Genomic DNA, 13513 nt, shown 5'->3' with positions numbered 1-13513 from the left:
AGATCCATGGGTCTTCTGGAAACTGGTCCCAAAATTTCCACTATATCTTGTCTTCTTTTGATACTTCATGTCTAGTTGGGTATTGCTTTCTCTTTATGTAATCTCTCCACCTCATGCTTATTTGAGTGATAAATACCTAATAAATATGAAGGAAAGAATATGAATTAATATTTACATGCTGATATCTTGACTTCTCCAGTTCCATGGGAAAGAAATATGTAAGGGAATCATGGAGTCAATAGCTCTTTGCATAATATTGCTTTCTATTTCTCATTCATAAAGTAACCCCACCCACAAATTATGAAACACAATTTCCCCAACCCATACTTAAAAAGTTCCCATGAATTTTACAATCCAATTCAAAATTTTTATGGTTTTTTAAAGAAACAAACCTATCATTTGTGTGTATTTGTGTGTGTGTGTAGCTTCATCACTTAGAGCTATATCTCTTAGAGCCTCAGTTGTCTCATTAGAAAAAAAAAATATATGTATATATGTATATAACCTGCCTCAGAGATAGATAGTTTATGTTGACAAAAGTGTTTTGTAAAATATAACAGCATAGAAAAGTGAGCAATTATTATATAATTAGACAGGAAAAGTCAAAGGCTGTAATTCTGATGTGAGCTATGTCTGTGATGGAGTACCAGCTCATGAATCTTCACTCATGCTACAGTTCCTAGTATGGAAACTTGACTCAGTAGGGTAACACATGTCTAGGACAAGTCAGTTTCATCTCTGATCCAATGTGGTAGAGAGAGGGAATATTGGTGAAGGGGAGGAAGAAACTTCCTGCAATTCCTAAGCATTCCCAATACAACTATTCTCTGGCTACTTTAGCATTGGTGTTATTTACAAGGGTTCGCCCCAAAGGAAGGACTGACATTTGCCTTTGTTTTAAGCACAAAAAAATTGTCCAGTTTGCTTCATAAAAACCCTGTATAAACTTCACATCCCTAAAGCTCACCTTTTTTTTCTGGATGAATTTCATTAAGCCATTTTAAATATGCTGTCAACTACAGCACTATATTTTTGCATGCTATTGTGTATTTTAAATTAGAAGGTTTGCTGGTTTCAGAATTATAGGGGAAATTCATGCAATGGAATGAACTATTCCACAGAGTGCCCAAATTATAGTAGTGTCCAGTTGGGTCCAGATTTACTCCAGACCTCAAGAACAGCAATAGATCTTAAAATATCAACCTTTTCTTCACTGACAGTTTCTAATCAGTGAAAGACCAAACATGTACTACATGCAACAAAACAAAAGGAAATGTTTATGTAATGGAGCAAAATATAAGTTCAAAAATAATATGGCAAACCTACTGTGAAAAGGTTTTTGCTATAGTAAATTACCTTGTCTGTGTATGGCACTGATGAAGTTAATTTTTTAATGTCAATTTGGACCCTAAGACTAATTCCAGGCTGGGTGATTTTCATACTTTAAGAGATTCATGAATTTATTGGTAGGGATACTCTCTCTACACCAAAACATAGCTCAATTCCCCCCATTCATCAGTAGATAATTTTATGTTTTGCTGTGGCCAAAAAACCATCATCTTGTGGCCAACATTCTGACAATGGACATTTCTGAAATTAGCTAGGATGCTCCTTAAATTATAGTCCATCACTAGGACCAAACCTGAAATTTTCACAACTCTTTTACCACTATAACCCTCAAGATATCAGGATCACCTGCAGATATCAAAGAAGCACCACAGAAGGACTTTGCTTGGTTTGACATTGACATTCTTAGATAATTTATATCTTATATTCATTGCTGAAAGTGTTATTCTAAGACCCACCAAAGTAGCCTATGTAATCTGGAAATTCTGATTTATGTCCTTGTTTTCCAAATAATTTTCATTCTATATTTATCTTGTGTTCTCTTCTGTCCTGAAGGTGTCTATCTTCTATATCACTATCATGTGATTTTTTTCTAAGTAAACATTTTCTCTCTGTTTCTTTTCTTGTTTCTTTTGTATGTCATTATGCTTAATCTCTGCTTTTGTTTTTCTTAGAAATTTGCAAACACTAAAATTAATGTTACAGTGGTTTTGCTTGTTATTACACTGTCATATGTATATAGAACTTGGTCATGTTCCTCATATATTCCATAAACTCACAACATTATATTTTGAATGAATTTTCCTTTCATCCTTTTTTAATTTTTTAATAAAGCTACACAGACCTCATCCCCTGGTATATATTTTCTGGAGTTGGTTTTGCAATAGTTGATAAGAATTGTGTAGGTCAAAGAGTTGGGAAGAATGTATTTGGAATAGGGAATGAAACTCTAGTTTTCAATAAATATTTTCCTGTTGCCTTATAATAATAAACTTTAAATCTTCTAATACTTAAACCAATCATTGACACTGAATTGGATATTTTAAAAACACATAAACAATAAACAATTTATTATGCACCAAGGAGCATTTTAGATACTAGGATTGAGTTCCCTAAATTTGCTACAGTTATAAATGATTCCCTTCTGTGCTAAAATAACCATTATTTTGAGTTCTGATAATTAGATATTTATTTAACTACCAAAACATCAATGTTCTAAAAAAATAATTTTCTGAATGTCATTACATCATAGTAGCGTAGATGAAGACAACAAACCATCTGTACTCTGATATTTTCAAAATGTGTTAATTTAGAGACTGAATACTGATCTAATATATTTTCCTTTCAATTTAGCACACATTTATTAAGTGCCTACTATGTTCAGAACACTCCAATTCCAGAAACCTATGTCCCAAAGCATCAGGAAGAGGGGTACCCTCTCCCACCAGACTTACTTCCTTGAGATCCACAAAGCCATCATCCAGGGAAATAGTCTTTGTGGAGATTCAAGAAGGAGCTGCCTCTGCAAATGCTGTAACCCCTACCTCTTTAGAGCCACAATTGCTGAAGATCCAGATGAAGGGAGTTACCACGATAGACTCCTGCCAATTTAAAAACCACCATATGCTTCTCTGTTGTCCTTTTGGTGACTTTCAACTTGAATTTTTCATATTGCAATATTCCATGATTCAAAACATCACTGAAAGTACACTGTTGTATTTTTTAAAATGGGCCTTTGTTTCCAAGAAGGTTAGAGTGATTTAAAGCACAGTACAATTTCCTAAGTGCAATTCAGCACTCCTTACTTCCTCTTGTTCAAGTCTAAGTCCAGCTAATTGTTCATCTTTGGTGTTCAGTCATAGCATAGAATATATACAGATGGGCCAAGTCTATGTTCTATTGAATTTCAATAGGCATTGGATATTCTTGGGTTGCCAATTTTTTTTGAGTAATCATCATATTGTGTGACCATCTGCCTTAGTCCAGGGCTTGATCTAATCATCTTAATGTCACAAGAAAACAGAAGTGTCTGGCCTCAGGTACTTCCCAGCTGTGTGACCCTGGGCAAGTCACTTTACCCCCATTGCCTAGCCCTTACCACTCTTCTGCCTTGGAACCAATACACAGTATTGATTCCAAGATGGAAGGTAAGGGTTTAAAAAAAAAAGAAAACAAAACAGAAGTGTACAAGAAGGATGACCTACGTCCCCATCAAAAAGGAATCCCTCTTCCATTTGGATTGTTAACTAGATCTCCTCCATGATAGTATGAAACACCCTTGGCTAGATTTCCTTTTTTTATACTTTTTTACTTGTTATATTCTTTTATTTCTTACATTTTTGTATCCTTTTTATTTGTTACCAATGTAACTCCAACATTTAAAGGTGGGTCTTTTCTTGGAATTTCCTGATTCCTACCTGGCCCTGCACAATTCTGAGGAATAGAAATGAGGTCAGTAGGAAATAACTGGAGCAATAAAGTTATGGGGTTATTATGAATAGTTGTGTGGTATGGGGCTTTTTAAAAAAGCATAGACAGTTGACTGCTTTGTGACCACACCACAGGACACAGTGTAACAGAGAAGCAGCCAGGACATAAAGAGAGGTCATGTGGACACACTGGTTATGGGTCATGGAGGGGTGCTGGGTTGAGACTTCTTCTTCCTCAGGCTTCCAAGGGGCAGAGGGAGCTACCAGGATGCTAGAGATCACAAAGAGACCAGATAAAGCAATTATTGTAGTATAAGGAGATGGAGAAAGAGATGACTATGGAAACAACCAGGAATAATTAGAAGGAAAGTGATGTGGCAGAACTAACATAAAATATCAAATTAATAATCAGCAACCCCATAAATTATCTTAAGTTTTAATGAAGTATAATTAGCATGCACCCAGAAGATTGTTCTATGGATTATGTTGTCATTGGATGGCTCTGTTAATGAATATATGTAAATTCTTTGCATTTAGCCTTTCCTATGTGTGTAGGAATAAACTACTCATCCTATGTTTGATTTGCATTGTGCATTGACCATCTTACTCCCTTTGATTTGAGAAATTCCTTAAATATGAATCATATCTAAATTACTATAATTAAAATAGCCCTTAGGATACATAAGGTGGTAGGGGCTTGATGAGACAAAGAGGGATGTGTGAAAGAGGAATATAATTCTCACAATTATATAGAAACAAAGTTGAACAGTGGTCAGAACACTCTACATGAAGTCAATTCAGAGGCAACCTGGATTCAAATGTAGTCTCAGACACTAAAAGTGTGACTGCTATCTGCCTCAGTTTCCTTATTTGTAAAAAAGAGAATAATAATAGCATCTATTTTATGGGGATAAAAACAATTTATTAAGTAGTTTATAAGTCTTAAAGTTGTATATAAAAGCTAACTATTTTAATTAGGGACAAGTTTACCTCAGGACTAGTTGGTTAGTCATGGTCCTTCATACTTGGAGGACCAACATTATATCACTATGTTAAATTCAATGTACAGTGCATCTGATGGTGATGGATCAGACCAGTACAAGCTTGGAATATTCTACCACAGGTCAGGCATGAATAAACCATATGAACCTTTGGAATGGAAATATCTCTAATTTTGTACATCACGTGTTTCTTTTGAGCTACTACAATTCTGCTTTACTCATAAAACACAGTGCCTTCCTTGATATGGGCACATCATGCAGGACACTCTTGGGTGAGTCTCTCATGTCTAACAACTGACACTATGGTTCTTCAGAGACTTTTAGAGTGTGCTTGTGTTGCTTGTCGCTTCCGTGTGAGCACTCACCTTGTGAGTTCTCTAAAAAATACCCTTTTAAACAAATATCCATTGGGCAATTAAACAACTTGGGCAGCCCATCAGCAGTGAGCTCTCTTACAGTAGGGTCTGAATATTTGGCAGTTCAGTTTGAAAAAGAACCTCAGTGTTTGTTACATTATCTTGCCAGGTGGTCTTCAGAATCTTCCTAAGACAAATCAGTTTTTTTTAATCCTTATCTTTCATCTTAGAATGAACAATTTATGTTGGTTCCAAGGCAGAAGAGCAGAGCAGTAAAGACTAGGCAAAGGGGGTTAAGTGACTTATCCAGGATCACAGAGCTAGGTAGTTAGTGTCTAGTTTCAAATTTGAACCCAGAACCTCCCATTTCTAGGTCTGACTCTCAATTTGCTGAACCACCTTGTTGCTTCTTCCTAACACAATTTAAATGTAAATAATTCACTTTCCTGGTCTGGTGCTAGTAGACTGTCCAGGTTTCACAGACATATAACAGTGAGGTTACCATGATGGCTCTGTAGACCTTTTTGGTAGACAACCCAATACCTCATCTCTCCCACCCTTTATTTTGGAATCTCCCAATCACTGAGCTAGCTCTGGCTATGCATTCATCAAATTAATCATCTGTGTGTACATTCTGGAAAAGTATATGGCTAAATTAAGTGAATTTATCAACAGAATCAAAAATTTCTCCATTTTTCTGTAACCAGTCTTTCTACATAAGGATGGCTCTATAAAACAGATAGTGCCCTAGCCATTAAAGGTCCTGCTGCATGGACTCAATGTGAGATTAATATGATTCCTTTCATTCTCAGCTGATTGATAAGTTATTGTATAAGAACCTCATGCTTAGAATATTAGCAGTGTGTGGTTATAGATCATCTAAGTTCTCTCGCTATTCTGCCACTGTCATTGGAAAGAAAAAAGAATGAATTTTACATTTTTCCATGATTCATGAGTGAGTCAAATGATTAAAGAGCTGTAGTATGAAGAAGGTACTTTGTGTTTAGCTAGATTAGTACTCCTTGGAAAGTAGTCACAGTCTGTCTCTAGAATTATACAAGAAGTTTTTCATGCCTGGTAGAAATTGCCAGTGCTAACATTCAATTGATATATCCTCAAATAACCCAAAGATACGTCCATGCCACAACTGGGACTTCTGTGTAGAATTTTCATAGATTTGAAGAAATAGACTGATTAAGAGCAATTTGGTGATTTTTAAATTAATTTTTTCCTGGCAGAAATTAGATTTTGAATAGTCTTTTTTAACCTGCAATCCATGTAGTCTATGTTATGAGTTCATGTTGATGTGATAGTTCTCTTGTTCTTGTCTGAACATTTTGACAGTCATTGTGTGTTTTCAGTGGAAATAACCAATAGTTGCTATTGCCCTCCAATCTGAAGTTGTGGCCATTTGAGGCAGACCATGGCACACTTCATAAAGGAACTAGTCTAATCAACTTTTAAGGGTCCTTTCTGATCTTTTAGCTGGTCCATGAGTCTATGGTTTCAGTTAAAAAATTTGTTAAAAAGGAACTCAAATTTCATGTTAGCTACAGACAATGAAAATATTGGACTCTACTGCTGGTCATCTAAAAAGAGCAGGAGAAGGGAATAAACACTTATATGGTGCCTAATATTTAAATGCTTAAGGTATTATCTCATTTGATCCTCACAAGCTCCTATAAGATAGATGCTATTCAACAAAGCAATGGGTTCAAATCAAGAAAACATCTAATGCCCAGTGGACTTACGCGTTGGCTATGGGGGGTGGGGGGGGGGAGGAAAAGAAAATGATCTATGTCTTTAACGAATAATGTGTGGAAATGATCAAATAAAATATATTTTAAAAAAAAGATAGATGCTATTATACTTCCCATTTTACAATTGAGGAAAGTGAGATAAACAGAGGTTAAATGACTGATAAGGGTCATCTTGCTATTAAGTGCCTGAGCCTAGATTTGACCTCAGGTCTTTCTGACTCCAGGCCCAAGGCTCTATACACTTTGTTACTAGCTGCCTGGATCAAAAAAAAAAGTTACCACTATTTAAAAAATATAAGATTAAAAGAAAGGGCTATCCTAATGCTAAGTTCAAAATCTCCGCAGCACTGAAAAATTACCATTGTAATTCAATTTATTTTGTAGTGAAACATAGTAAAGAAACACCTCCATATGGATTTTTAACTTCCTCCAAATAATTATTTCCTCTATCACACACTCTTCTAATCCCTTTTGGCACAATGCCCAATAGACAATACTCAGCGTCTGATAACATGACTTGTTGAGACATGTGGAATAAGATTTTGTTCCAAGCCCTGTAATCTTGTTGTTCTGCAACTCAAAGTCCCACTCCCAGAACATCTTGTCTCTGGGGAAGTACATATAATTTCAGTGGCCAACGGTCAAGCTATTTCCTGTTCTTTAAAACAGCCTGAGCAGATTGGATATTTCTGATTTTCTTTGTTGTCCTTAAAAACACAGTCATACTTGTAAAAACTCTAAAACATAAGAGCTTTTTTAAATTGGAAGTTGTATCCATTCAAAGTTCATTCTCAATGATTGTAAAAATATGATTTTACAAGGAATGATCATAGAGCCTCAGAGTTGGAAGCAAATAGTCCAACCTATACCTGAAAAATGTTCTCTTCTAATATCTCATTTACATCTTCTACCTGACAAGTAGGGATCCATTCTTGCTGGAAGACCTCCCCTTAAGGGGAAACCATTATCTCTCAAGGTAGCCAATTCCATTTTTAGACAGCTCTAATTTTTAGGAAGATTTCCCTTACACCAAGCCTAAATTTGTATGTTTGCAATATACACTGATTGCTCCTCGCTACTCTATTATAGTAAAGTCAAGAAGTCTAATCATTCTTCTAACATGTGGTAATTATTCAAATCCTTGAAGACAACTATGTCACACTCTTATTAAATTTTCTTTTCTCTAGGGACATCCCCATTTGATTCACCTTATTTTTATATGGCCTTTTGATATCTGGTTGCCTTCCTGAGGACACTATCCAATTAGCAACCTCTCAAAAGTATAGTACCCAAGCACTGAAAAAAATGTCAGATGTTTTATGACCAGTGGATAATACAATGAGAATATCATGGATCTTGAGTGGGACATTATGCCTCTCTAAATAAAACTAAGATTGAATTGGATTTCTCAGTTTACCAATCATACTGTTGACTCATGCTGAATAGTTCACTATCTAACAAACTCCTCCTCCTTCTGACAAATTTATGTCTGGACATATCTCTCCCACAGTGTTCATAAGAGGTTGATTTTCTGACTCTATGTTAGATTTTATGTTTATTCCTGTTAAATTTACTTAATATACTGAAGTCTAATAATCTTGGCAGTAAAAATCTTTTAATTTTAACTATTATCTAATTTGTTAGCTATCTCTCTAACTTTTGCTTTACTTGCAAATTTTATTGTCAAATTCATGTTTAATTTATGCCATATAAAAGTCATGTCAGAGAAAATCCCTGAGATATTGTCTTCTCCAATTTTAATGACTTATGGAAATGTATCACTTCATTCTGTGAGGGAAAATATAGAATCTTAAATATATCAATTAATTATTCCAAAGTATTTCAAAGTTTCACATTTATTAGTAAAATTATTAGCATATAATAAAATATTAGTATTCATTAGTTATTATAATTATAGTTATTATTATATAATATTATATATTCTAATTAATTAATTAGTCATAAAATATTATTTAAAAAGTAAAATAAGTTATATAAGACCAAAATCCTAGTCTTTACTGATGTTGAGAACTGATAACTTTGAAAGAAATTAATCCTTAGATTTTTCTTGGGCATGAATAGCTATAGATGTCTCAAAAACACTAATATAAAACTTCATAGATCATAGATCTAATTTGTTCTCCTGGTTCTACTTACTTCACTCTGTATCAAATTATACAAGTCTTTTTAGGTTTCACTATTTCTTTTGGCACAAGTGAATTCCTGTGCCACATTTTGTTCAGTCATTCCTTAATGGATGGGAACCCCTTTAGTTTCCAGTTCAATATCACAAAAAAAATGATCCTATAACTTTTTATATATAGTCTTTTTCCTCTTTCTTTGGTCTCCTTGGGGTAGAGTCCTAAGGTAGTAAAGTTGAGCCAAAGAGTTCACAGGTTTGCTTTCTATGAAATTAAAATTATTTTTAAAAGATAAATTCATTTGAAAAGTAGAAAAAGATAATACAGACAGATACACTTTAGGATAAAATGCTCCATTGAGAATGAGATCACTTGTATACTACATCATGGAGACTCAAAGACTCTTAGCCACTTGACTCCAGAGACCAAGAAAAAGGGAGCTCCAGAGGATGTTTATAGGGAAAGATGTAGGACAAGGCTAGTGAAGGATTCAAAAGGGAAATTGAAGAGGAAAAATTTTTCTTCTTATTTTAACTAATTATTCTTATTACTCGGGTGCTTTTTATTGCTTTTTTCACACATTCTGTGCTATTATCTCATATATATATATATATATATATATATATGTAGAGAGAGAGAGAGAGAGAGAGAGAGAGAGAGAGAGAGGGAGAGGGAGAGGGAGAGGGAGAGGGAGAGGGAGAGGGAGAGGGAGAGGCTTTATAAACCCTTCCCACTCACCTATAAACCTTTCCCACACTCTTATAAACATTGAGCCAATCACCACCCACCAGGATACATAACACAACACTGTGGTTGGTCCTGCCATATAATGAAAACTCCATGACACAGAATTATATATATATATATATATATATATATATATATATATATATATATATATATAAACCCACAATACAGTGAAGTCTCAATAAGTGAATCGCAATATAGTGATGGACAACTGTATTTGTATTCTCAGTACTTAGCACTGTGCCTGGCACATGGTTGACAGTTAAATGTTTACTAATGGACTGACTATTCTCTTACTGCAACCAAGCTCATGGAGGACACTTGTGAAGCAAGAGTTATGGGAGCAAGTGGCAGAAGTGAGTTTGGTGCAGAGTCAGGGTGCATTCCTGAAATTTGTGCTCCAATAGTCCCAGAAATAGTTATGGTCACATTAAAAAAATGTTAGTAAAAAAGAGAAATAACCAAATGAGACAGTACCTCCAAAGGCCTCTAATACAATAATAGACTGGGCTCCACTACTCATCAGTCATCTATACAATTATTTTCATTCCACAATTCTATTTCACAGTTTCAAAATTTTAGAGCTGGACAGGCAATCTTCAAGGCAATATAGTCAAGCTTCTTAATTTTCCAGATGAAGAAAGATCCTGATGTCCAAGGAGACTGAAGTGATTTTTTGTTTTCCTTTCAGATTCTATTTCTAGTTTCCATGAGAGATGCTTGGAGCATAGCCTAATGAATGAAGCACCATATTTAGAATTAGGAAGATCTAGATTCAAATCCTTCCTCATATACTTATTGAACATATGACCCCACACACATCACTTAATGTCTGAGCTTCAGTTTATTCATCTGTAAAATGGGGATAAATGATAACACCTATCTCAAATAATTACTATGAGAATAAAAATCAGATGTTATGTAAATATAATCAAGTATTATTTTGTAAAGTCAACTGAGTAGATAGATACCAATATGACAGCTTCTAGTAATGATAAAATACCACTATATTGTTCCTTTTTATAATCATTGGAAAAGTATAAAAGGAAAAGTTAGATATATGGGGCATTGACAGATTTTTCTAGGATACCAAGTCCACAATGCCTCCTCTGCCTGCAGAAAGTTTGATACAAGGTTGAGTGGTTTCTCCTGGCCATGAAGCCAATGAAATCAAAGTAATAATAAATGACAGAAATATTTAAGTTGCCCATGAAAGCATCTGAAGGATTTGCTATTTCCATGACTTGAAACCACGTAAAGTTGCATTTATTATCTTGATGAAATTCCTGATATTATTCATTTTCTTTAAACTTTTGATTCTGAAGACCAGTGACTTTAAATAATTTTGCAAGGCCAAGCAACGTTTGTGGTTGGTTATGTTTCACTGACACATTGTTTGTTACCAGAAAAATCAGCAAAGCCAGAAGCTTTATGACTATGGGCGTCTTTGTTTCTAGCTTTTGTTTTATTAACCTTTCCACAGCTGGTGCAGTTGAAAACACTCTTTCATCACATGCTTAGCAGAAATTCAAGTGTAGCTAAGAGTGTAGCCAAACTTCTGCCTGCCGGGCTCATTGTCAGTATGTCATGTTTTACTTCCAGTCTAACTTCTATCTATTGCAACTGATGAAGCGGACAAAGAAAATCTGCAGGAAAAAAAAAAACCTCCCTGGGCTATATCAAACTGGTCATTTCTGAGCGCCCAAGACAAGTCAAGACCTGCTGTAAAGAACTATTTTAATGTTCACAGAAAAAGAATTCAATGACTTTTCCTTCTTGTCTAGTCTTTCTGAGTATAGACCATGGGTATCAGTTGCAGTCTGAGAATCTTGAAGGAGGGAGGTCTTCTGTGCTCATCTGAAGTGAGTTAGTTAGAATTCAAATAAAATTCAAACAAGACAAAAGCAAAAACAGAACTAGATATTCTGTCTTCTGATGTATTTTCTCAAAGGAATTTTTTTTACTTTTTAAAAATAAATTGCATTAATGGGTTTTTTTTTTTCCTATGCCATAATCATAGCTGAAGAGAGCTACTACTTCACACTGTGGAATTTTAAAATGTCAATTAATCCCCCACCTTAAAAAAATACTTCAAAAAACCACCAAAAGGTGACCACTCCTTACATAAAAATGTAACATACTACCATCTCCCTGTGAGAACAGGCAAATATTTTATTATCATTGTATATTTTACATAACATTGTATTTCATTATTTCCCCTGAGACAACAAAGCATTTTTATTACATGCAGAATGCAATGTTTCTTATATATATCTTCAACTGAAAAATGTTTAGCTACAGTTATGAATATGAATTTGATTCATTACATAAAATATTTGAGGCAAAAATCTTTCATATTTATAGGTTTTAATGGTATAGCAGAAGGAACTTTAAGATGATCTATCAGTCATTCCAAACTGCATAGCATGAATACATCTTAAATTCATGTTCAAAATGGAATTCATTATCTTTTCATATATATCCACTCCTTTTCCAGCTTTCCCCATTTCTGTCAAAAGCACCAACATTCTTCTGGATTCCTGCCCTTGGTGCTTGGTGTGATCCACAACTCTTCCCTCTCCCATACTGGACATATCTAATCAATTGCCAATTTTTTACTTTCCCACTTCATTAAAATCACTCACTCCTCATCCCTTCTCTCAACTCCCAGTTACTAACGACTTTGGTTCACACCCTAATCACCTCTATTTCAAAGAATTGCAATAGTTGCCCAATTGATCTTTCTTCCTCAAGTCTCACATGGCAGCCAAAGTGATTTTCATTAAACACAGATCTGATCCATCACTCTCTTGCTCAGTAAAGTCCAATGACTCCCTATCACCTCTAGGATAAAATATAAACAAACTTTTTCAACATTAGCTCCAATCTCTCCCTCCAGATTCATTGTACATTGCTCTTCTTCCTGCAATCAGTTCAGATGTACATCTCTCTGATCCTCAAATACAACACACATAAGCAGCTATGGGATGCAGTAGATAGACAGACTATTGGACCTGGAGTCAAGGATATCTCTGTTCAAATCTAGCCTCAGACACTTACTAGTTCTGTAATACTGGGGAAGTAACTTAACCTCTGCCTTCCTCAGTTTACCCAGCTATAAAATGAGGATACTAACAATATCTATGCAATGAATGTTTGTGAGCTTCAAAAGAGATATTTGTAAAGCATTTCTAAGCCTTGAAATGTCAAATAAATGCTAGCTAATATGATGGTATTTTTATCTGCTATTTTTAAATCTTTGCACTGGAATTCACTCAATCAAATAGAAATATATTCTTTCTTTGGAACTAAATGCCACCTTCTACATCAAGTCTTTCCCTCATCCTGTCAATTGATATTGCATGCATCCACACAAAAAAATTTTACATTAGCTAATTTGTATTTATTCTTATATGTTTTTAGAAGATATTTATATGGTAACCTAATGTCTCAGCCTTGAGGAAGCTAAATAAGTGGAAGACCTGAATACCAGAAAACTTATTCTTCTTGAATTCAAATGTCCTGGACACTTGGACACTTAAAAGCTGTGTGACTCTAGGCAAGTCATTTCATCTGATTTGCCTCAGTTTCCTCATCAATAAAATGAGCTGGAAAGGGACATGGCAAGTCACTCAAGTATTTCTGCCAAGAAAACAACCAATGAGGTCACAAAGAGTCAGACATAATTTAAAAATGACTAAAAAATAATTATTTCCCACATCAAAAATCTAA

Source organism: Monodelphis domestica, chromosome 2 (genome assembly GCF_027887165.1).
Source record: "Monodelphis domestica isolate mMonDom1 chromosome 2, mMonDom1.pri, whole genome shotgun sequence".
Taxonomy (NCBI): Eukaryota; Metazoa; Chordata; class Mammalia; order Didelphimorphia; family Didelphidae; genus Monodelphis; species Monodelphis domestica.
The sequence above is the reverse complement of the archived record's forward strand: the minus strand, read 5'-3'. Positions refer to the sequence as shown.